Source organism: Pleurodeles waltl, chromosome 11 (assembly GCF_031143425.1).
Source record: "Pleurodeles waltl isolate 20211129_DDA chromosome 11, aPleWal1.hap1.20221129, whole genome shotgun sequence".
Lineage (NCBI taxonomy): Eukaryota > Metazoa > Chordata > Amphibia > Caudata > Salamandridae > Pleurodeles > Pleurodeles waltl.
This window is the reverse complement of record NC_090450.1, coordinates 580417261-580443582: the sequence shown is the minus strand read 5'-3', so window position 1 is coordinate 580443582 and position 26322 is coordinate 580417261. Positions and strand designations below refer to the sequence as shown.

Sequence of the window (26322 nt, the reverse complement as noted above, 5' to 3'; positions counted from 1 at the left end):
GTCCAGAGTATGTGACACCGCACACAAACGGATCAGCTCCTACCTATCAGATCACTCTCAGGCAGTTGCTTTTTCTCCCTACAGCCCCGATTTTAAGAACCTGGATCACGGAGTTCCGCAAAGCTCAGCTCGGAGTCCTGTCCGATTTAAAATCTATCTCAGGCCTCTGATTACTCTCATTAAATCCCACAATTTCAGTGTGGTGAACTATGCAGATGGCACAGTTAATTCTGTCTTTCAACAAAGGCCAATCAACATCTGTGACTGACTTTCAAAACTGTATGAACGATGTCATCAGTTGGCTCAACCTCAAATCCTTAAATCTAATGGGGACAAAACCAAGCTTCTATGCTGCTCTGCAAATTAAGTCCTGAATGTTTTCCCGTTGAGTTCTGGCCTTCTGACGCAGGGCTAACCCCTTCTGAATCTGTTCATTTCACAAACTTCATTTCTTTGAGGTCTTTAGAAGATTCCCCAGCTGATGCCTCCCTCTGCTAAATTACTTATTGTTTGCAGTATTATTCTGAGCAGGGTGGACTATTGCAATATCCTCTTGTTAGGTGCACCTGATTACTTCTTAAAGAGACTGTACAGAGTCCAGATTGCGGCTGCAAAGATGGCTGTAAACAGACCCAGGAGATCATCACCGAATGGATGAAGAGCAGCTGCCTCAAACTCAATTTCCAACAAGATGGAAGTCCTCATCTTCGGCTCCACCCCCTCCTCATGGGATGACTCATGGTGGCCTGCCACTCTCTGAGCCGGTCCGACTCCCACCGACCCCACACGCAACCTTGGATTCATCTTTGGCTCCTCATTATCCATGACCCAGCAAGTCAACGCCATCTCCTCCTGCTTCAACACCCTCCGCATGCTCCGAAAGATCTACAAATGGATACCCACCGAAATGAGAAGAACAATCACCCAAGCTCTCGTAAGCAGCAAACTGGACTTCAGCAATACTCTCTACACAGGAACCACGGAAAAACTCCAGAAGAGGCTGCAGCGCATCCAGAATGCCTCTGCATGCCTCATCCTGGACATCCCCCACCACTGCCACATCACAGACCCCCTGAGAAACCTACACTGACTCCCAGTCAACAAGAGAATCACCTTCAAACTCCTCATCCATGCTCACAAAGCACTGCACAACACCGGACCAGAATACCTGAACAGACGGCTCTCCTTCTACACCCCGACCCGGCATCTCTGCTCCGCCGACCTTGCCCTCGCAACCGTCCCACGCGTCCGCAGAACTACAACCAGCGGTTGATCATTCTCGAACCTCGCCGCCAAAACGTGGAACACTCTTCCCACCCACCAGGGCCAGACCAAAGACCTCCTTACCTTCAGGAAACTTTTCAAGACCTGGCTGTTCGAGCAGCAGCAGCAGCACCTCCCACCCCCTTTCACTCCCTCCTCCCATTCCCTCTGCGACTTGAGACCCTCATGGGTGAGTAGTGCGCTTTACAAATTCCTGATTGATTGATTGATTGATCTGCCTCTATGGTGCTGAAAGATCAACATTTTTCTAGCTTTCGTGACAAGAATTTTCAATTCTATTAAGGACACGGAGGCAAGGATTATGCTTTTGTCTCTCTGTACTGTCAACACACAGCAGCCAATAGAAACACATTAAAATAAAACTACATTTCCCATCCTCGATATGACCCCCCCAATCAGGGTCAGCCATCCCTTATATATCACACAGTCATTAAAGTCTGTCCTCTTTCTTTGCACGTCTATGCCAAGTAGACTAGAATAACGCACCAAACACCAAGAGTGCTGAAATCCCAAACCAAATGATGTCTTCCTAACAAGGAAGCTGGAACATTTCGCAACCTGAGCAAAGGAATCGATTCACCCTCTTCCGGATCGGAAGAAGATTTCCCAAACGTGTCCATCAAGTATGTTTCTCATCTAGAAAAAGATAATAAAGCGGTAACATCCTAAACTACTACTCCACGTTATCAAATATCGGGTGGGACAACAAACATTTCAATCTGATATTAGTGACAATACTTTGCAACATAATCTAGATACCCAGGGCGGGATAATCCTCGTCTCCGTGTCCTTAATAGAACTGAAAATTCTTGTCACGAAAGCTAGAAACCTTTTGATTCTATGTCAGGGCTGGAGGCTTCGGATTATGCTAGTTTAAAGCTGAGCGATTACTCCAGAAGCTACATCAACAAATGTTTTTTCGATAGAACAATTTAAAAGTAGAATCTGATGACCAGTCAGCTGCTGTCATGGTATCTTCCAACCTAGAACCTGAATTGAAAGCCTTGGAGGCCAGAGCTCCACGAACAGAATGAGCCCCAAAAATAGAGGTATCAATGCTTGCCTCTTGCAACAACCATCTGACCCATCTCGCAAGAGTCGTGGAAGAAACAGGACCAAAAGGCTTTTGCAAGGAAATCAATAATTGCCTGCTTGTCCCTTCACAATTCTTGAGTAACATCTTCATATTCATATACCTTTGAGCAATTTACCACACATAATTTAGAGTTATCTCTAAACGAAGGATAACTAATACATTTTAAGTTTGATTCTGTACGCTTAGAAATGCGAAAAGAGACTCCCGTAGTAGTAAAAACTCTACCTGCAATGTCCAAGGATTTTACATCAGAGACTCTCCTGCATGATATTAGACAAAGTAACATGGTCAATTTTGCTGACAATTGCTTCCTTGAATGACCTTTATTGGCCGGCCAAGCCACCAAAAATGTCAAAATTATATTGACATCCCAAAGAGTTGAATATTTTGGAAGAGGAGGTTAAACCATACGAACACCAGGCATTAATTTTCAGACTAACGGGTGTTCACCCACGGGTTTACCATCAATGTGAGGGTGTTTAGCTGAAATAGCTGACCTAAAATTATTCACCGTTCTGTATGCTAAACCCTGTGCCGCTATATGAGACAAAAAAATTTGCTATCATCTGCAGTGATGCCCCCAAGGGATCCACAACCCTCTGACTGCACCAATCAAACCATCTCCTCCAGGCGAAGGCATATCATTTATGGGTACTAGGTGCCAAGGATTGAGAGAGGAAAAATCTAGAGTCTTACAAAATTCCTGTGCCCTGAGATGATCCCCTGATATCCTCCAAGCCATGAGCAACAACTGTTCCTCCAAAATCAGAGGGTGTGGACTCCGCATTGGGTCCAAAAACAGATCCTCTGAAGGGAGGATTCGAACTGGAGCAGCACAACATAGCATCAACACACCCAGAAACCATGACTGAGCTTTCCAGCACGGGGTTATCGGAACTAATTCTGCTCTCTGACGAATTACCTGGGAGAAAACTCGGTGAATCATGGAGAACGGGGGAAAAGGCATAATGCAATCCTGCCGTCCACACTTGGATAAAGGCATCCGAGCAGAAAGCGCTTGGATCCGGTCTCCAACTGTAGAATTGTGGAAGATGTGTATTCAGTCGGGACGCAAAAAAGGGCTATCAAGCATGGACCCCAAAGCTGATTCAGAAATTTAAATATTCTGGGGTAAAGACGCCAATCGCTTGCATCCCTCAGATGTCTGGAATTCCAGTCCTCGACCACATTCACTTTCCCCGGGATATATTCCACCGTTATGGAAAACGGATGTTCTAGACAAAAATGCCAGAAATCCTTTGCAATTCCTGCCAACATCTGAGACCGTGTTCCCCACCAACTTGTTGATGTACCTTACTGCTGAAATGTTGTCCATCTTCAGAAAGATACAACATTTCAATTTGAAAGACTTCATTGCAAAGGAGCCCGCCAGAAGTTCAAAGCAATTGATGTGCAGTTGGAAGTTCCTCTGGGGACCACCGTCCCCCCACCCCCATCTCCATCTGACCACATCTGGCTCCCCAGCCCCATCTGCTGGCATCTGATTCTATGATCACTTCCGGAACCAAGGCAAAAATCACCTTGCCATTCCAAGCGTCCATGAGTCAGCCACCATTGAAGCTCCATCCGGGCTTCTTGAGAAAGAACAAGCAGTTTGGAATAAGTCAGACCTCTGTGAAGGTGAAAAATGTTCAACCTCTGGAGAGCTCGATAGTGTAGTGGACCCAGGAAAATCGCCTAAAGTGACGATGCTAGGAGGCCCACCAATCAGGCCTGTACCCTCAAGGAAATCGAATGAGCAGACAATGCTTTCTTCAACTCTTTCTTTATAGTCAGTCTCTTGGTTAAAGGAAATTTCAGTTGAGTCAAGACGGAGTCTATCTTGAAGCCCAGGAAGTCTATAATTTGCACTGCTACTTACTGGGATTTCTCCACACTGATTATGAACCCTAGGTCTTGAAGGAGTTGTACTGTCCAAGAAAGATGGAGACGAGTTTGACGCTCCTCCTGAGCCATGATGAGGATGATGTCTAAATAAACTATCAGACGTACACCCTTTTCCTTTAGCCATTGCATCACCACCGGGCACATGACCTTGGTGAAGCACACAGGGGCAGAAGAAAGACCGAAAGGAAGGGTGGAAAACTCGTAACATTGTTTTTTTCCAAAAGAACTGAAGGAATCTGCAACTGGGGGCAAAAAAAGAAATGGTCCGATACGCATCCTTGAAGTCCAAACGGACCATCCAGTTCCCTTCCAATAAGAGATCTCTGAGAAGATGAATGCCATCCATCTTGAAATGTCGGAAAACAAACTGGAACTCCCTCCCTTCTTTTGGACCAGAAAGATTGTACTGATAAAACCTCTTGGGTGAGGATGAGATGTGACAATCACACCTTTTTGAAGAAGGGCCTCTATTTCTTAATCTATAAAAACTGTCTCTTGATGGGCAAAACTGAGAGGAGGAGGGATCTTGGCTTGCTGAGGTTTTGAATAAAACTGTAGATGATAACCTGAGATTGTGTCCAGTACCCAAGCATCTTGCGTAATCAAAGACCAATTTGGAGCAAATAGACTCACTCTTCCCCACAGAACAACATCCCCAGAAGATATGATTGTTACCTGTTTGAGAGGAATTTTGATTGTAATATCCTCCTTTGTGGGGTCCTCTAGAACTGCGGCCTCTATATCCTTGACCTCTGGTTGGATAGAAGTTGGAGTCAAATTGGAAATTTGAGTCTCCTTGACTTCTCTGATACGGACGAGAGGTCTGGGCTGCGAAACGGCCAGACGATTGACTCCTGAAACGCCCAGCCTGGTGAAAAAGGCCACTGTTGAATACTTTTTTAATTGAGGCTTGGGCCTTGTCTAAGGCCGAAAAGGTAGCAACATATTTAGCAGGATCCTTGATGAACCTGTCGCCAAACAAAAGGCCTTTAGCAGCTAGCCAAGCTTTCGCCGAGGCCAATTCCGCTAATTTTGGATCAATACGCAACAAAAACGATTCCCTGCATTCGGTGGAGATAGAGCAGTTAGCGTTCCCAAAAAGGTAAATGGCCCGTTGGGCCCATTCCAACAAAATGTTCGGGTCAATGAGTTCTTGCGACTCTTTGGCCTGGACTGCTAAGTCAAGAATCTTAGTGAGTGGACCGGAAATATCCAGAAGGTTGTCCTGGCATCCACGCCAGGCCCTGTCAATATATTTTTTTTGGGTCCTTAGAATACTTGTTAAAGAAAGTCACCATGCGCGGGTCCAATTGAGGGGTCTCCGCTACTTTCCCCTCGAAAGGTGGGCGTGGACACTCCGAACATAGCGTACTACGAACGTCCTTTTCAAAACCTTTTCTGAGATGAGATTGCACATAAGAAGCCACCTCATGACAAGGAGTCCACTCTGAGGACCTGGGATGCACTATAATATCCGGGTCAAAGAGGAGATTTTTTGGTCGGAGGGGGAGAAGGATCAGAGTTTTCGGAATGGCACGTTTTGCATTTGCGCTTGCCCTTGCACTTATCAGAAGGTGAAGTCTCCTCGGAATCCGAAACTGAAGATTCATCAGTGGAATTGCGCGCAGTGTGCGAACTTGGATCAGCCCCTTGACTAAGGAAGGCATTATGTTTGTGGTCATTGTAAGGAAATGCCTCCTTGGCATGGTTGCCCCCTGACTTTTTGCCTTTGCTGATGCTATGTTTACAATTGAAAGTGTGCTGAGGCCTGCTAACCAGGCCCCAGCACCAGTGTTCTTTCCCTAACCTGTACTTTTGTATCCACAATTGGCAGACCCTGGCATCCAGATAAGTCCCTTGTAACTGGTACTTCTAGTACCAAGGGCCCTGATGCCAAGGAAGGTCTCTAAGGGCTGCAGCATGTCTTATGCCACCCTGGAGACCTCTCACTCAGCACAGACACCCTGCTTGCCAGCTTGTGTGTACTAGTGAGGACAAAACGAGTAAGTCGACATGGCACTCCCCTCAGGGTGCCATGCCAGCCTCTCACTGCCTATGCAGTATAGGTAAGACACCCCTCTAGCAGGCCTTACAGCCCTAAGGCAGGGTGCACTATACCATGGGTGAGGGTACCAGTGCATGAGCATGGTACCCCTACAGTGTCTAAACAAAACCTTAGACATTGTAAGTGCAGGGTAGCCATAAGAGTATATGGTCTGGGAGTCTGTCAAACACGAACTCCACAGCACCATAATGGCTACACTGAAAACTGGGAAGTTTGGTATCAAACTTCTCAGCACAATAAATGCACACTGATGCCAGTGTACATTTTATTGAAAAATACACCACAGAGGGCACCTTAGAGGTGCCCCCTGAAACTTAACCGACTATCTGTGTAGGCTGACTAGTTTTAGCAGCCTGCCACAAACCGAGACATGTTGCTGGCCCCATGGGGAGAGTGCCTTTGTCACTCTGAGGCCAGTAACAAAGCCTGCACTGGGTGGAGATGCTAACACCTCTCCCAGGCAGGAATTGTCACACCTGGCGGTGAGCCTCAAAGGCTCACCTCCTTTGTGCCAACCCAGCAGGACACTCCAGCTAGTGGAGTTGCCCGCCCCCTCCGGCCAGGCCCCACTTTTGGCGGCAAGGCCGGAGAAAATAATGAGAAAAACAAGGAGGAGTCACTGGCCAGTCAGGACAGCCCCTAAGGTGTCCTGAGCTGAAGTGACTCTAACTTTTAGAAATCCTCCATCTTGCAGATGGAGGATTCCCCCAATAGGGTTAGGATTGTGACCCCCTCCCCTTGGGAGGAGGCACAAAGAGGGTGTACCCACCCTCAGGGCTAGTAGCCATTGGCTACTAACCCCCCAGACCTAAACACGCCCTTAAATTTAGTATTTAAGGGCTACCCTGAACCCTAGAAAATTAGATTCCTGCAACTACAAGAAGAAGGACTGCCTAGCTGAAAACCCCTGCAGCGGAAGACCAGAAGACGACGACTGCCTTGGCTCCAGAAACTCACCGGCCTGTCTCCTGCCTTCCAAAGATCCTGCTCCAGCGACGCCTTCCAAAGGGACCAGCGACCTCGACATCCTCTGAGGACTGCCCCTGCTTCGAAAAGACAAGAAACTCCCGAGGACAGCGGACCTGCTCCAAGAAAAGCTGCAACTTCGTTTCCAGCAGCTTTAAAGAACCCTGCAAGCTCCCCGCAAGAAGCGTGAGACTTGCAACACTGCACCCGGCGACCCCGACTCGGCTGGTGGCGATCCAACACCTCAGGAGGGACCCCAGGACTACTCTGATACTGTGAGTACCAAAACCTGTCCCCCCTGAGCCCCCACAGCGCCGCCTGCAGAGGGAATCCCGAGGCTTCCCCTGACCGCGACTCTTTGAACCTAAAGTCCCGACGCCTGGGAGAGACCCTGCACCCGCAGCCCCCAGGACCTGAAGGACCGGACTTTCACTGGAGAAGTGACCCCCAGGAGTCCCTCTCCCTTGCCCAAGTGGAGGTTTCCCCGAGGAATCCCCCCCTTGCCTGCCTGCAGCGCTGAAGAGATCCCGAGATCTCTCATAGACTAACATTGAAAACCCGACGCCTGTTTCCACACTGCACCCGGCCGCCCCCGCGCTGCTGAGGGTGAAATTTCTGTGTGGGCTTGTGTCCCCCCCGGTGCCCTACAAAACCCCTCTGGTCTGCCCTCCGAAGACGCGGGTACTTACCTGCAAGCAGACCGGAACCGGGGCACCCCCTTCTCTCCATTCTAGCCTATGTGTTTTGGGCACCACTTTGAACTCTGCACCTGACCGGCCCTGAGCTGCTGGTGTGGTGACTTTGGGGTTGCTCTGAACCCCCAACGGTGGGCTACCTTGGACCAAGAACTGAACCCTGTAAGTGTCTTACTTACCTGGTAAAACTAACAAATACTTACCTCCCCTAGGAACTGTGAAAATTGCACTAAGTGTCCACTTTTAAAACAGCTATTTGTGAATAACTTGAAAAGTATACATGCAATTTTTATGATTTAAAGTTCCTAAAGTACTTACCTGCAATACCTTTCAAATGAGCTATTACATGTAGAATTTGAACCTGTGGTTCTTAAAATAAAGTAAGGAAATATATTTTTCTATATAAAAACCTATTGGCTGGATTTGTCTCTGAGTGTGTGTACCTCATTTATTGTCTATGTGTATGTACAACAAATGCTTAACACTACTCCTTGGATAAGCCTACTGCTCGACCACACTACCACAAAATAGAGCATTAGTATTATCTCTTTTTACCACTATTTTACCTCTAAGGGGAACCCTTGGACTCTGTGCATGCTATTCCTTACTTTGAAATAGCACATACAGAGCCAACTTCCTACAGTCATTTAACACCAAATTAATGGTGTGCTCTAAAGGGTCAAAATCTGGCCGGCCAGGCTCATTTAAATTGACCTCAACTGGGATGGGGTTCCCCGAGCCTGCGCCAAAATGCCTGAGATCAAAATTAAATATAGGCTGCGCAAAAGGACGTAAGGCCTTTACCAAAGCTTTATTTACAGAGTCTTGCACATGAAAATCGAGGGCCTCCACCAGGCGTTCCTCCATGTCCTGGTCAGGTTGTCCAGTATATTCCCCATAGTATTCATCCTCATTATATTGGGCCACACTTGCAGTGTAAGTATCAATATTAGAGATCCTAGTACACACTGCGTCAGTTATAAGGGGGGGAAGACCCTGGTGCCAAAAGGGTTAAGCATACCCTCACCGGCAGAAAGGTGAACAGAGAAGCCCAGCCCCACTTTCCCCTAGAGCAACGCTCTGTCAGTAATTATTGCAGCCCCCACGGGCGCAGGACAGGGAGCGCTGGAGCTACAAGACGTCCTTTCACTGCTGATGCAGATCGCATGTTCACAAACTCGAAAAACACGAGTTGTGTGCATGCGCGATCGCTGCAGCATGAAGAGGACTGCTCCGCCCAGGCTGTGCTTCCCCTAAGGCTCCTCACCAGCTTCGATTGCCACAGTCAGAAGGACCGTTGCTACGGCAACGCCATTGAAACTAAACAAGAAAAAGGCACCTAAAGGCAAATCGCCGCACCTGATAAAGAAACAACAGTCACGTCAATAAAGTTAAAAAGACACAAGATACAGGATTGGTAGGACTTATCTCTCCGTGAAGCAGCACAGAAAGAGGACAGACGTTAATGACTGTGTGATGTAAATGGGATGGCTGACCCTGATTTGGGGGGGGGGGGTCATATGGAGACTCTGTGACTATGGGAAATTTAGTTTTATTTTAATGTGTTTCTATTGGTTGCTGTGTGTTGACAGTAAAGTGAGAGAAAAGCATAATCCGAAGCCTCCAGTCCTGACATAGAATCTGCACTGGCTTACGCTGCGGCAGCATGTCGTTTTTAAGTCCCTCTGTCTTGTTTTTAAAGTTCTCCATGTCAAGGACCATGTGCCGCAACAGAATAAACTAAAAAGATACTCTCATGGGAGGTGCCTTCGTTCTGCCTCTACCAACTTAGTGTGCATTCCAAAAGTCAGAAAATCTAGACATGGTGGATGTGCCTTTACGGTGAGAGCTGCCCAAATATGGAGTTAGCTTCCCAATTCCATCAGATCCTTGACAGATCTTTTGAATTTCACAAAAGCCCTGAAAACCTGGTTCTTTTCAGAGTAATGGTGGCTCACGTTGAATGAGCGGCCAAATTTGGAATCCGCTCCCCGGTTCCATCAGATCCTTGATGGACCTTTTTCATTTCACAAAAGCCCTGAAATCCTGGCTCCCTCCACATTAATATTGGCTTACATTGTAATATTTCACATATTGCAGTTTTTACCCCTTATGACCTGTTTCAGTGATAGTATTTTCTCTGCCCCTTCCCTCTCCCGGTGGGCTTATATAACCGCCAGGATACTTGAATGGCCACAGTGCACTTTATAAATGTCTGAAATAAATGAATTTTCATTCTGCAGTACCCTGAGCAGTGTTGATTTTAGGAGTAAGGTTCTAGCTTTTCTCATCAGTTGTGACACTCTGTCTTTTGTGAGACCTCCACGTGTGGAAGTCACTAGCAATGAGTGATCCTTGATGCATCTGTAGCAAAAGGCAAGAGAGAGATTTTAAAGAAATTGATAAGGGGAATTAATTTCTCCCACTGACTTTTATTGAAGTAGAGGAAATTTCAGGAGGGAGACAGCAAGATGAAGCCATTTGTATGCTTCAAAAACAGTCTCCCATCTGAATCGGGTCTATTGGCATGTATGCTGTACCCACTCCTCCATTAGTAACTGGAGCCTTTTCCATTGCCCCCGGACTTGGAATACACGGTTTAAGTGTCGGGCTTCCACACACTGAGCTCTGTGGCCAGACTGTCCACCAGTACGACCCCTACCCAACCCTTCACTATTCCCAAACACGCCTCAGGATTAAACCTACCAGACCCTGTCGGTGGTGTCAAAAGGGAAACTCGTTGTCCGGAGTTATTGCTTTCGGAACCCCAGCTCCGCTCCCGGAAGCGTTGTACAGTGTTAACACGAGCGCTGGTGCGCATGCGCAGCTAGAGACGCTCCCATTGGACAACTCCTTCCCGTTGAGGGCCTGAACACTACAGTACCCCAGAGACTGCAACGGGAAACCCCTGAACCAAAAACTCTCATTCGTTACCCAAAACTACTATTTTTGGTATGGCGAAAGATGACTGTGTAGATCTTCCACAATTTCTATATTTCGGGATCACCCTCTTGTGGTTGAACATGCGTGTCACAGTTGCCTAATTGATTTAGGGAGATCTGTGCATCATCTCTCTCTCTCAGGAGTTAAGGGTAGTGGCCCTTAGAGAGGAATTGTGATTGGGAGGAGGTTAGTGAGTGCACATAACTAAGAAACTCTTGGCTCTTTTTCGTAGATTCATTTGTGTGAGCAACTATATGCGAGCAGCTCTATTAAAATAACAATAAAGTGATGTGATATAGTATCGCCGCCGTTGTGTGGGTTGAGCTAGTTTAGGATTTTTTTCGTAGTCGGTTGCACTTGCCCTTTGAGAACATTTTTCGTGCACCGCCGGTAGAGTGTTCCAGGACTTAAGCAAAGGAGAGATTGGAGCGTAACATACTAGAATCGTTGTCCATCACCAAGCCTTTGAAAGGTTAGTAGTGCAGGGGAAGTCAGTAATATGTCAGGTAAATTGGCAGGTACTCTCCGGTACTGAGTACCTGCGCTCCTTCAATCTGAAAGGGAGAGTTCTGCTGCAATACATTTAAAGGGAGAGTACCAGCACTTCTAAGGAACAAACAGGTACTCTAAAGAGTGAGTAACCGGACTTCTGTATTTCCATTTAAAGCACTGATTGCGAGAGAGTGTTCGGTCAGTATAGAAAGGTGCAGTGATTGCTCGTAATAACAAGCATTTGCAATGCACTAGGGTCTTGCATTTCTCTGAGTTACAGCTATTAGCAGTAGTAAACTTTCAACCGTATTTTTCTTTCCACATTGAAATAAAAAACAGCGCGATCGCGCTGCTACAGTTCACTCTTAATGAAACTTATCGGCAAAAGTGCAATTGTCTACGTAACCGGCAAAAGTGCAATTAACTATGTAACATCATCGATGTTATGCAAAGTGCTCGACTTCTGCCAAGCGAGATGGCGCTGCAAACAAAATATAAAAAGTAGTCCACAAACCGGACGGGAAACAGCAAGCTTTGCATTTTTTCAGTACTTGGCCGCTGATGAAAGCAAGCAGATTTTAACAGGCAAGCTCATGAACCAAGGAAAGACAACTGACGTGACGTGAACGGGGCTCCAAGCCCTTTTCTGACTCCTAAAGCGTCTCGCAAGCGAAACGCATGTGCAAGCGCATGCAACGCAAGCTCGACCCTAAAAAAAAGGTATATTGACAGGCGAAAGGAGCAGTGATGTGGAAATGGACAGTGACATGAGACAGGGATGAAGTAGGTATTTTATTGTCCGAGTCTATATGGTATGCTATCGGTATTTAGTTTATACCTAGTGAACTAGATCAGTGCTTGCCATACTTTTTAGAACCACAACCCACTTTTTAGTACAACAGACTTTTGCAACCCACCTAGGCAGTGCTTAATTTGTAAATAAAAACATGCCAGTACTCAAAGCTCTCCTCTAAAACATGCGGCTGCTCCAATTAAATGTGCGAGCACGGAATACTGAGGCAGCATAATCTTGAAGCCACCTTGGGCCTCTTTAATCCCTTTACAGCCACCCCCTGTCCCTTCAGCACACCCTTGCAGCTTTCTTTCTTCCTTTGTGACGCTTTTTAATTTTTCTCTTCCTCCGCCTTTCCCATATGTATCTTTTGCTCACAGTAAATGCTTAAGGCAGAAGAATAAGTGCCAGCCCTTAAAAATAAGTGCCAGTGCCCCGCACCGGAAACCATCGGCTCAAATTAAGCACTGCACATAGCTTTAATGGACATCAGGCAGGCAATTTTTTTTTATGTAATGAAGCATCCTCTGGTACGCATTGTTTTTTGCAGACAGGATATTTTCCATCAAAATAGCGATTCTCAAAGTTTTAATGTCAAGAGAATCTGAATTTCCTTAAAGACACGGGAGCTAACATTATGCTTTAATCTTTTAATGCCACTCCACCGCACCAGCACTTGAAAGTATATTACATCATAGAGAAAGATAATCTAGAATTGAGCCATAGCAATACATAAATAGAACAATCATCCTCTTTTAAGATGTGAAACTTCTTTAACGAACCTTGTAGGCAGAACACAGGAAACCACCAAAACAAAAAACACAGAAATTGCTGCAAATTATCTGAAAGAAAGAAAGTATATTATAAATAATTAACATAATTCAATAGCATTCTATAACTAAAAACATACATATACTATTTTGAATGCCAAAGGAGTAATATTTAATTTCCGTTCATTTTATTTTAAACATTTTTCTTGTTTCCCTTTTTTTTTTCAAATTTAAAGTTAATACCTCTGAGGTTAGAGAGGGATAATGTTAACATGTTTCTTTAATGAAATTCAAATTCTCTTGACATTAAAACTTTGAGAATTGCTATTTTATTACAAGACTGGAGGCTACCATTATGCATGTTGGTAGCCTTCTACTACCACATCAGACGTGTACAATAAGTTTACCATAATGTTTAGCAAGTGTGGAGGCATTAGAACAATCAGCCGCTTTTATTATTTCCTCCAATCTTCCACCTTTCCAAAAGGCTTGGCTGGCTATGGCGCCTCTCAACAAATGTGCACAAAATGTTTGTAAGTCAACACCAACATGTTGCATAATACAGTTCACCCACCTTGCAATTGCTGCTGTGGTGGCTGCTTGAAAGGGTTTCAGGAAAGAGATCAATACTTGATTAACACCATCAGGTACAAACTCAATCATTTGGGGATCATATTCCCACATGCAATCAACTACACACAATTTTTGCATGCATCAAATATTGGATGAAAGCTAGTATTAGACCCATCTTTGTTTTTTAGTAATATCAAAGGTGACCCCAGAGGGGTCATCAATTCTGTTACTCACCTCCAATGCTATGACACCTGAAATTCTATGACAAGAAATGAAACATAATAAGGACACTAGTTTCAGGGTAAGTTTCTTTGTTTCTAAATATATACAACCTGGCCATCCAGAAAACAAGGTGAGAATCAGATTGACATCCCACAAAGTTTGATATTTTGGCCAGGGTTTTTTTCTTAAACTGATGCTTGTAAGAACATGACAAACCAAAATATTCTTCCCTACACTCCTACCATTAAGCATATTGTGACCAGCATTAGACAAGATCTGTAAGAATTAATAGTCCTATAACTCAGACCCCTATCACATTGATGAACAAGGATGTTACCCACCTCAACTACAGAAGCCTCCATGGGATCCAAGCCCTTTTCCAAGCACCAACATACCCAGATCTTCCAAATTACTTTACATCTGTATCAGGTCCCTGGAGCCCAAGATTCCTCGAGAAGCTCCGCAGCTCTCCCCGAAAGGCCTGATAAGTCAGAAGATCGCCTGACGCTTTGCATGCAAGAAGGTTAAAAGTCCCTGTCTAGACCAGCAGGTGTTCCCTTGCATCTACGTCTTTCAACAGACCCTCCTTGACAGGTAGAAAAAATGGAATGTCATAAGCAAGTTCCAAACAGAGTTATTAGAAGAAGAGAGCAATTCTCCTGTCTCACTTCCTAAAGAACTCTCTGGATCATTGCAAATGGTGGAAACTCAGATGTGTTCACTGTGAGAGGTAGCCTCTTTCTAGCATTGTTACCCCCACCTTTGGCCTGTTTGTGAGTATATGTCAGTTTGTTTTTACTGTCTAACTGGGATCCTGCTAGCCAGGACACCAGTGCTCATAGTGAAAACTCTATTTGTCAGTGTGTTTTACCTGTCTCACTGAGATCCTGCTAGCCAGGACCCCAGCGCTCATAGTTTGTGGCCTGAATGTGTATACCTGTGTAGTGCCTAACTGTGTCACTGAGGCTCTGCTAATCAAAACCTCAGTGCTTATGCTCTCTCTGCCTTTAAATTTGTCACTATAGGCTAGTGACCACTTTTACCAATTTCAATTGGCATACTGGAACACCCTTATAATTCCCTTGTATATGGTACCTAGGTTCCCAGGGTATTGGGGTTCCAGGAGATCCCTATGGGCTGCAGCATTTCTTATGCCACCCATAGGGAGCGCAGACAAACCTTTACACAGGACTGCCTCTGCAGCCTGAGTGAAATAACGGACACATTATTTCACAGCCATTTTCACTGCACTTAAGTAACTTATAAGTCACCTATATGTCTAACCTTCATTTGCCGAAGGTTAGGTGCAAAGTTACTAAGTGTGAGGGCACCCTTGCACTAGCAAAGGTGCCCCCACTTAGTTCAGGGCCATTTTCCCAGACTTTGTGAGTGCGGGGACACCATTACACGCATGCACTACATATAGGTCAATACCTATATGTAGCTTCACAATGGTAACTCCGAATATGGCCATGTAACATGTCTAAGATCATGGAATTGTCCCGCCATTCCAAACCTGGTACTGGGGAGCTAATTACATGCATCCCCGGGGCTCCACTATGGACCCCGGGTACTGCCAAACCAGCTCTCTGGGGTTTTCTCTGCAGCTACTGCTGCTGCCACTCCACAGACAGGGTTCTGCCCTCCTGGGGTCTGGGCAGCCCAGTCCCAGGAAGGCAGAACAAACCATTTTCTCTGGTAGCAGGCTGTTACACCCTCTCTCTTTGGAAATAGGTGTTAAAGGCTGGGGAGGGGTAGCCTCTCCCAGCCTCTGGAAATGCTTTGAAGGGCACAGATTGTGCCCTTCTTGCATAAGCCAGACAATACCGGTTTAGGGAACCCCCAGTCCCTGCTCTGGCGCGAAACTGGACAAAGGAAAGGGGGAATGACCACTCCCCTGTCCATCACCACCCCAGCGGTGGTGCCCAGAGCTCATCCAGTGTGTCTCAGACCTCTGCCATCTTGTTTTCAGAGGTGTGAGGGTACTCTGGAGGCCTCTGAGTGGCCAGTGCCAGCAGGTGACATCAGAGACCCCTCCTGTTAGGTGCTTACCTGACTAGGTGGCTAATCCTCCTCTGAGGGCTATTTAGGGTCTCTCCAGTGGGCTTTTACTCAGATAACAACTTGCAAGAATTCACCAGAGTTCCTCTGCACTTCTCTCTTTGACTTCTGCCAAGGATCGACCGCTGACTGCTCAAGGACGCCTGGAAAACTGTAACAAAGTAGCAAGAAGACTACCAGTGACATTGTAGCGCCTCATCCTGCCGGCTTTCTCGACTGTTTCCTGGTGGTGCATGTTCTGGGGGCTGCCTGCCTTCACCCTGCACTGGAAGCCACGAAGAAATCTCCCGCGGGTCGACGGAATCTTCCCCCTGCTTCAGCAGGCACCAAACTTCAGCTTCACCGGTACTCTGGGACCCCTCTCATCCTGAGGAGCGTGGCCCCTGGAACACCGGTGGTGGACCCAAGTGACCCAGACTTTCCAGTGGCCCAACTGTCCAAATTTGGAGGCGGTAAGTCCTTGCCTCCACTCTTCAGACAGTAATCCTGTGCACCGTGTGATCTGCAGCTACAAGGGCTTCTGTGCACATTTCCAAGAAATCCTGCATGCATAGCCGAGCCTAGGTCCCCAGCACTCTGCCCTGCTATGCTTAGCTCCCTGAATCGATTTTTCGGTGTTGTGGGCCCTACTTTTGCAGTGTTGAGACGACCGCTGTGTTCAGACATTCAGACTTCTTGAACCAGTGTTCAAGGACTTCTGCAGGTGCTTCCTGCTTGTGGATGGGCTCTCTACGTTGCTGAGAGCCCCCTCTGTCTCCTCTCCCAAAAGGCGACATCCTGGTCCTTCCTGGGCCCGGGCCGCACCCTTTTTCTCTAACCGCGACTCTTGCAGCTAGCAAGGCTTGTTTGCGGTATTTTGCCAAGGAAACAACTCTGCATCCTCCAGCACGCCGTGGGACATCTTCTGCACAAAGGAGAAGTTCCTAGCACCTTTCGTTGTTGCAGCTTCTTCCATCCAGAGGCAGCCATTTTGCACCTTCATCCGGGGTTTAGTGGGCTCCTGCCGCCCTTGGACACTTTCGCGACTCTTGGATTTGTTCCCCTTCCTTTGCAGGTCCTCAGGTCCAGAAATCCATCTTCAGTGCTTTGTAGTCTGTTATGGTCTTTGCAAAATCCCTTATCACAACTTTAGTGTGTTTCTGGGGAAATAGTAGTACTTTACTTCTACTTTCCAGGGTCTTGGGGTGGGGTATCTGTGACATCCTTAGTGTTTTCTTACACTCCCAGCGACCCTCTACACACTACACTAGCCTAGGGGTCCATTTGTGGTTTGCATTCCACTTTCTTAGTATATGGCTTGTGTTGCCCCTAGGCCTATTGCATCCTCTTGTATTCTACAGTGTTTACAGTACTTTCTGACTGTGTTACTTACCTGATTTGGTTTGTTGTGTATATTTTGTGTATTGTACTTACCTCGTAAGGGAGTATATCCTCTGAGATATTTTTGGCACATTGTCACTAAAATAAAGTACTTTTATTTTTAGTAACTCTGAGTATTGTCTTTCTTATGATATATTACCTATATGACATAAGTGGTATAGTAGGAGCTTTGCATGTCTCCTAGTTCCACCTGGGCTGCTCTACTATAGCTACCTCTATCAGCCTAAGCTGCTAGAACACTACTACTCTACTAATAAGGGATAACTGGAACTGGCACAAGGTATAAGTACTATTGGTACCCACTGTATGCCAGGCCAGCCTCCTACATTCACTCCCTCTCAGCTTTGAAGGAATGCATTCACCTCCAGAGCACCAGAGTCTGGCATGCAACTGTAGTATTTCTTCAGTTGAAATGTCAGTCTGCTTGCACATAGATCTATCTTTAATGGACCCCAAACTTGGAATATTTTTCTGAAACATTCCTTGTAAAGAAATGGCTCCCTGTTGCAGTTACCCCCCACTTTTTGCCTGATACTGATGCTGACTTGACTGAGAAGTGTGCTGGAACCCTGCTAACCAGGCCCCAGCACCAGTGTTCTTTCACCTAAAATGTACCATTGTTTCCACAATTGGCACAACCCTGGCACCTAGGTAAGTCCCTTGTAACTGGTACCCCTGGTACCAAGGGCCCTGATGCCAGGGATGGTCTCTAAGGGCTGCAGCATGTCTTATGCCACCCTAGGGACCCCTCACTCAGCACAGACACACTGCTTGCCAGCTTGTGTGTGCTGGTGGGGAGAAAATGACTAAGTCGACATGGCACTCCCCTCAGGGTGCCATGCCAACCTCACACTGCCTGTGGCATAGGTAAGTCACCCCTCTAGCAGGCCTTACAGCCCTAAGGCAGGGTGCAATATACCACAGGTGGGGGCATAGGTGCATGAGCACTATGCCCCTACAGTGTCTAAGCAAAACCTTAGACATTGTAAGTGCAGGGTAGCCATAAGAGAATATGGTCTGGGAGTGTCAAAAACAAACTCCACAGCTCCATAATGGCTACACTGAATACTGGGAAGTTTAGTATCAAACTTCTCAGAATAATAAACCCACACTGATGCCAGTGTTGGATTTATTAAAAAATACACACAGAGGGCATCTTAGAAATGCCCCCTGTATTTTACCCAATTGTTCAGTGCAGGACTGACTGGTCTCTGCCAGCCTGCTGCTGAGAGACGAGTTTCTGACCCCATGTGGTGAGAGCCTTTGTGCTCTCTGAGGACAGAAACAAAGCCTGCTCTGGGTGGAGGTGCTTCACACCTCCCCCCTGCAGGAACTGTAAGACCTAGCAGTGAGCTTCAAAGGCTCAAGCTTCGTGTTACAATGCCCCAGGGCACTCCAGCTAGTGGAGATGCCCGCCCCCTGGACCCAGCCCCCACTTTTGGCGGCAAGTCCAGGAGAGATAATGAGAAAAACAAGGAGGAGTCACTGGCCAGTCAGGACAGCCCCTAAGGTGTCCTGAGCTGAGGTGACTCTGACTTTTAGAAATCCTCCATCTTGTAGAAGGAGGATTCCCCCAATAGGGATAGGAATGTGCCCCCCTCCCCTTGGGAGGAGGCACAAAGAGGGTGTACCCACCCTCAGGGCTAGTAGCCATTGGCTACTAACCCCCCAGCCCTAAACACGCCCTTAAATTTAGTATTTAAGGGCTCCCCTGAACCTAAGAATTTAGATTCCTGAAACTACAAGAAGAAGAAGACTGCTGAGCTGAAAAACCCCTGCAGAGGAAGAACAGAAGACACCAACTGCTTTGGCCCCAGACTTACCGGCCTGTCTCCTGCCTTCCAAAGAAACCTGCTCCAGCGACGCTTTCCAAGGGACCAGCGACCTCTGAATCCTCTGAGGACTGCCCTGCTTCAAGAAAGACAAGAAACTCCTGAGGACAGCGGCACTGCTCCAAAAGAACTGCAACTTTGTTACAGAGGAGCAGATTTAAAGACCCCTGCAAATCCCCGCAAGAAGCGTGAGACTTGCAACACTGCACCCGGCGACCCCGACTCGACTGGTGGAGAACCAACACCTCAGGGAGGACCCTCCGGCGACTCCGAGACCGTGAGTAACCAAAGTTGTCCCCCCTGAGCCCCCACAGCGACGCCTGCAGAGGGAATCCCGAGGCTCCCCCTGACCGCGACTGCCTGAACCTAAAGTCCCGACGGCTGGAAAAGACCCTGCACCCGCAGCCCCCAGCACCTGAAGGAACGGAACTTCTGTGCAGGAGTGACCCCCAGGAGGCCCTCTCCCGTGCCCACGTGGTGGCTACCCCGAGGAGCCCCCCCCTTGCCTGCCTGCACTGCTGAAGAGACCCCTTGGTCTCTCATTGAACATCATTGAAAACCCGACGCAGGTTTGCACACTACACCCGGCCGCCCCCGCGCTGCTGAGGGTGTACTTTTTGTGCTGACTTGTGTCCCCCCTGGTCTGCCCTCCGAAGACGCGGGTACTTACCTGCTGGCAGACTGGAACCAGGGCAACCCCTTCTCTCCATTGAAGCCTATGTGTTTTGGGCACCTTTTTGACCTCTGCACCTGACCGGCCCTGAGCTGCTGGTGTGGTGACTTTGGGGTTGCTCTGAACCCCCAACGGTGGGCTACCTTGGACCAAAAACTGAGACCTGTAAGTGACTTACTTACCTGTTAAAAATAACAATACTTTACCTCCCCCAGGAACTGTGAAAATTGCAGTGTCCACTTTTAAAACAGCTATTTGTGTTTTATGTAAAAAGTATAAATGCTAATGTAATGATTCAAAGTTCCTAAAGTACTTACCTGCAATACCTTTCAAATGAGATATTACATGTAGAATTTGAACCTGTGGTTCTTAAAATAAACTAAGAAAATATATTTTTCTATAACAAAACCTATTGGCTGGATTTGTCTCTGAGTTTGTGTTCCTCATTTATTGCCTGTGTGTATGTACAACAAATGCTTAACACTACTCCTTGGATAAGCCTACTGCTCGACCACACTACCACAAAATAGAGCATTAGTATTATCTCTTTTTGCCACTATCTTACCTCTAAGGGGAACCCTTGGACTCTGTGCATGCTATTCCTTACTTTGAAATAGCACATACAGAGCCAACTTCCTACATTCCTCGATCAGTTTCTAATCTCTGTAGTCATTTAAAAACCTTGAATTCCAATCTGCAGAAACATTTGCCTTCACAGACAAATATTCTGCATTCGAGCTTATTTTATGTTCTAGTCAGGAAAGCCAAAGCTGCCTTGCTAAAATTGCCAGATCCATGGATTTTGTACCGCCTTAGTGATTTATATAGGCTGCCACAAAGACATTGTCTATTTTCAATAAAACTGCTCTGCCTTCCAAGCAATGTTTGGAGCTAATGAGAGCGTAAATTCCTGCCGTCAATTCTAAATAGTTTATATGATGTAGCCTCTCTGTGTTTCAACGTAATCCACCAATCTCTTGTACACCCAAACGTGCCCCCCTGCCAGTCATACTTGCATTCGATTCCAGAATGAAATCCGGAGAACAACCAAACGTTGCCCCACCATTCCAGGCATCTAAATTGTTGAGCCATCAAGTTAGTTCAGTCCATGCCTCTTGATCTAGTGAAACTTTGTCCCCATATCATAAACCTGAACAGAGGGCTCTCACTTTTATCCTCTGTAGAGCATGGTAGTGTAATGGGCCCAGAAAACTGCTTGAGTAGAAGAGGACAATAGACCCAAAAGTCTCACCAACTCTCCCAGAGTTAAGGAATCTCAACTGAGAACATATCTGATTTCCTTTCAAATTTTGTTTATCTTTTTCAAGGGAAGGAGAAGAATCACATTCACAGTATCTATTGTAAAACCTAGAAATTCTAATGATAAAGAAGGGAGAAGAATTGTTTTTTTTGTTGAATACAAAACCCAAACTTTCCAGGAGGTACATGACCAAATTCAGGTCTTTCAAAGCCTGAGAATGACTTTGGGATATAATCAAAATATCATCCAGATGAACAATCATTCTGACACCTCTTTCTCTGAGGTAGGAAGCTACTGGTCTCATTACCTTGGTAAAGCACCAATGAGCTGAAGAAAACCCGAATGGGATAGAGCAAGATTGATAAAGGCGACCTCGCCAGGTGAACTGAAGGTAAGGTTGAGACTCTTTAGCCATGAGAATTGTGAAGCAGGCATCCTTCAGATCCAACTTCACCAGCCAGTCATCATTTAATAATATATCTCTTAAGAGATGGATCCCTTCCATCTTAAAGTGTCTGTATATTAAGAACTTGTTCAAATCCTAAAGGTTTATCACAGGTCTCCAATCTTTGTCTTTTTTCTGTACTAGAAGGAGCGTGCTGATACATACTTGGTTGTCCAAACTAAGTTCCCGAATGGCACCTCTTATCAACATAGAATCCACTTCTTTGTCTATGATTTTTTGTTGTTCTGCTTCCAAAATCCGTTCTCCTGGTATGAAACATTGGAAGGGAATTTCCCAAAATTCTATTTTGAAACCTTGTGCTGATTGTAATACCCAAGGATCCAGACTAGTTGTTTCCCAAGCATGGAAAAAATACTTAAGGGGGCCCCTGTTTTGCTTTACCGTAGATTAAGAGAAGATACACAAATACTGAAAGGAATTTCTGGTATGTAACACTCTCAGTCTGAGAAATGCATGTATTAAGGCACTTTGCAAGGTTTGAATGAGGAGGTCAATTATATACAAAACAAGAGCACATTTGAAGATAATCACAGCAGTGAAATAAAAGTGTTCTGCTTCTACTTCAGACTGAGAGAAAACACAAATAAAAGGAATTCCAACAATGCAGAGCTCTTAGTTTGAGTAATACATTTATTTAAGCACTGTTTAAGGTTCAAATAGAGGAATCATATAGGTCAAATGCAGCAACACGAATACACTTCCAAAAATGATCACAGCAGTGATCATAGAAGCAAACAATGAAAACACACTAATTTAATTATGGATTACATATTTGCATATGGAATGATTGTATATTCATTCACAATTCAGAGCTAAAAATAAGAATTAAAAGTAATGCATCAACATGGGGCTCGCTTTCTTCATCTCTTTGCAAGTAACAGGCTGTGAACCCAGGCGACCGTGAAGAGAGAACTACCCACAATGGGAGTGATGGCAAGGCAAAGGTGTCCCTTTCCCTACTCGAGTTCATTATCCACAGTCGTCTAGACTGAGCTGTTCCCTACCGTACCATAAACATTCTCCTCTGGTACATCTTATCATCTGTGCTCTTCACTCCCCCCTGTATTGTACCTGCCCTAGGTAAGAAAGAGTACAAAGAGTGAAAACATGAGTGAAAAACATGTTGCCTAAGTCTGTGCGCTGAAAAATACCTACCTCACCAAACGTGACGGTTTTTGAAGTGAAGGTAAGCACAAAATGGATTCAGTGGTCAAAACACAAAAGAGAGTCAGTGGTCAAAATGGAGCAGTGGTTAAATATACATATCATTACACTCCACCTTTTAATTGATTACTTTCATAACATACAGGTCTAAAATTAACTCTTTTTGGTCTAAACACTGCAAGCAAATTGGGTATGCATTGTGCACAGCAGCACATCATCATACCTGTAGAAATTACCAAGAGTAACCCACCCAAGACATTGCGTAATTGTCCGAAATCGGGCAACCACTGGAACAACCAATCCTACCACCCTTTATCTACATCTTGTTTCGCTCCTTTCACCAGTTCATGTAAAGTGTCAATATGGGATTGGATGGATTTAGAGGAGTGTACGATGAAATAACTAATACGAGAACTACGCATGCCTGAACAATGCTGTCAGAACAATGACCGCGTTGCTGCCACGCATGCCTTTACCACGCATGCCTAGTAAAGGCATATGTGAAACGGCATGCGTGATTCAAGCATGCCACCCACCCTAAAAACATACCTACCCGACTCCACGCCCTAGAAACACAACTACCCCCACCCGCTCTAAAAACACAAGTACCCCGACCCTCCACCTGCCCTAAAAACACAAGTACCCCGAATCCCCACCCGCCCTAAAAACATAACTACCCCAACTGCCCTAAAAACACAAGTACCCCGACCCACCTACTCGCCCTAAAAACAAAACTACCCTGAACACCCACCGCCCTAAAAATATAACTACCCCGATTCCCCCACCTGCCCTAAAAAACATAACTACCCGACCCCCCCACCACCTGTCCTGAAAACATAACCCTGATCCCCCACCACCAACCCTAAAAACATAACTACCCTGACCCTCCACCCCTTAAAAAAAATACTACCACCCACCCTAAAACACAACTACCCCCACCTGCCCTAAAAACACTACTACCCGACCCCCACCCACCCTAAAACATAACAGCCTCAACCGTTCCACCGCCCTAAAAACACAAGTACCCCGACCACCTGCCCTAAAAACACAAGTACCCCAACACCCCACTACCTGCCTAAAAACACTATTACTCTGACCCCCCACCCGCCCTGTAAACATAACTACCCCGACCCACCGCACCTGTCCTAAAAACATAACTACCCCAACCAGCCCTAAAAACATATCTAACCCACCCTCCCACCTGCCTTAAAAACACAAGTACCCTGACCTCCCACCACCCACCCTAAAAACACTACTACCCCGACCCACCACCCGCCCTAAAAACACAACTACCTAATCCCGCCCTAAAAACACAACTACCCGACCCCCACCCTATAAACACAACTACCCCGACCACCCACCCTAACAACACAACTTCCCCAACCCCCCACTGGCCCTAAAAACATAACTACACTGCCCGCACCAAAAACACAAGTACCCTGACCTCCCACCACCCGCCCTAAAAACACAAGTACCCCGACCTCCCACCACCCGCCCTAAAAACACAAGTACCCCTCCCTAAAAACACTACTACCCTGACTCACCCTAAAAACATAACTACTCTGACCCGACCCACCCTAAAACCATAACTATCCCGCCCTAAAAACACAAGTTCACTGACTTCCCACCCTAAAAACACTACTAACCCGACCCCCCACCCGCCTTGAAAAAACATAACTTCCCCAACCCCTCCCCACCCACCCCTAAAAACATAACTATCCTCACCATAAAAACATAACTACCCCAACCCCCCACCCCCTCTCTTTAAAGAAAGAAAAAGGCCCAACTCCCCCAACCTTGCCCCAGCCCCACTTATCTGACCTCGTCCTCTACCGATGCACTCTCCCTTTTTCTCTGCCTTAACCATGCATGTGCATTGTTCAGCACATGCGTGGTTAAGGCAGAGAAAAAGCCCTGCATTGTTCCGGCAAGCGGTGTTCCACTTGCAATGTAAACAGCATTGTTTCGGACTCGTTGTTCCGAATGTTTCCAGATTTAGAGTGGTCTGACAAATTGAAGGAACACATGCCTTCAAATTCAGAGCACCTGTGATCATGCTTTAATAATAAGTAGTCTATAGCAGCTCTATTTTGCAATGCAGCTCTCCTAGTACCACGTATATCTAGAAAAATTCAGATAAAGCAATAGAAGTGTGAACAATATTTTTAACCATTAAGCATGGCAACTTAATGATCATTTGAGCATTATAAACAGCTAAATTGGGCATGCCTACAATAGAAAGACTCAAGCTTATATACTCTGATTTGGATAATAATTGAATGTCCGAATCGCAGTCCTCACTTAATTGAACTGCGTCCCTAGGATAACGAGTATGTACAGAGCTGAGTGGAGACATCATGAGTCCTAATCGTTTAAAAGAACACGGTACACCAGTGATATTAGAGGTAATGCAGGTGAAGGGGGTATTTCCACACGAGAATAGCCAAACTACTAGTAATTTAACGTGCTTGATGTGATTGGCAGCAGTCACCAGGTAATGACCGGCCATATGGTTGGTTACGTCTTTGCAATGGTGATCTGCTCAGTAAAAATACAAAGTTCGATGTTCCCACGGGACCTTTCAGAAGATCCGTTGTGCCCTCTAGGCATAGTTGAACACATTTTCAAATGTTACGGGGATTGCAAACCATCTGATAACAGACATTGTCTGTGGTGATATTGTATACAATTATCTGAGTGAGATTGTCCCACTTCTTATATGTTGCATCTTAACAGTCCCTACAATACTTGTAAGGACTAAAATGAGATTTCACGTCATGTTCTTCAACATCTCCATCCTGGTTGGTGACATAAAAAATACGCACTAGGACACTTGCAGTTATAGGTATTGCAATCAAACAGTTTAATAGAACATCCATGGTACTCTGCATGGTTCCCATGCAGAAGTCTGTTCTGTTGAGCACAACTTGTGCCAGGTGGGTCCAAATGTTTTTAGACAAGTGCAGCAGAGGTGTCGATCGACGTGGTCGATCAATCAGCTTGGAGTTGGGGGTTTTGGGTCCCTCTTGACCCTACACGCACACGCCCAAAAGGAGACCCTTTTTGTTTTGTCACCCTGTCTGTCCTTATGTGCATTAGCATCATCTGGCGGAGCAGCAGAGGCACCGGCGACAGAGGGAGCTGCATCCTACAGGGCCCAGGAGGCAGAGTGCACCGATGGCGAGGGCACCAGTAGGATGGAGCTCTAGGAGAGCACCACAGCAGAGACTGGAGGGGATAGTTCTGACACAGATACCTCCTCAGATGGAAGCTCCCGGGTGGTGGCGGACACCTCTGTGCCCACCCCAGCTATGGGTACAGCCGCCACTCCGTACCAGCACCGCCCTACCAGCAGCCCCTCATTGAGTTTCCCGTGTCCGCTCACCCAGGAGTGTGGGCATCTTCTTCGCTCCAGGCACCTCAGGCCCTGCCCCAGTTAGCCCTGCTGCCCTGAGTGAGGAGGCTATTGACCTCCTGCGATCCATCTCTGTTGGGCAGTCAACCACTGTGAATGCCACCCAGGGGTGGGCAGCCCAAATGCAACAGACAAATGCATTTCTGGAGGGCACTCACACTGGCTTGGCGGCCCAACAGAGATCAATCCAGGCTCTGGCCTACTCGCTGATGGCAGCCATTGTTCCTGTTTCCACCGTCCCCCCGCCAACGTCCTCTACCCAT

General features: G+C 46.4%; 1 protein-coding gene across 3 annotated transcripts in view; it reads right to left on the bottom strand.

Annotated features, from left to right (window-relative positions):
• CHMP7 (charged multivesicular body protein 7) overlaps positions 1–10831 on the bottom strand; it is a 125377-nt gene extending 114546 nt beyond the window's left edge. For 2 of the 3 annotated variants that reach the window (XM_069214070.1, XM_069214069.1), the window contains exon 1: positions 10721–10831. The gene's annotated coding sequence lies outside the window, so the exon portion shown is untranslated. The remainder of the gene's footprint in view (positions 1–10720) is intronic. The other variant, XM_069214071.1, reaches the window with a different exon arrangement.
• Between the last annotated feature and the right edge of the window lie 15491 nt (positions 10832–26322).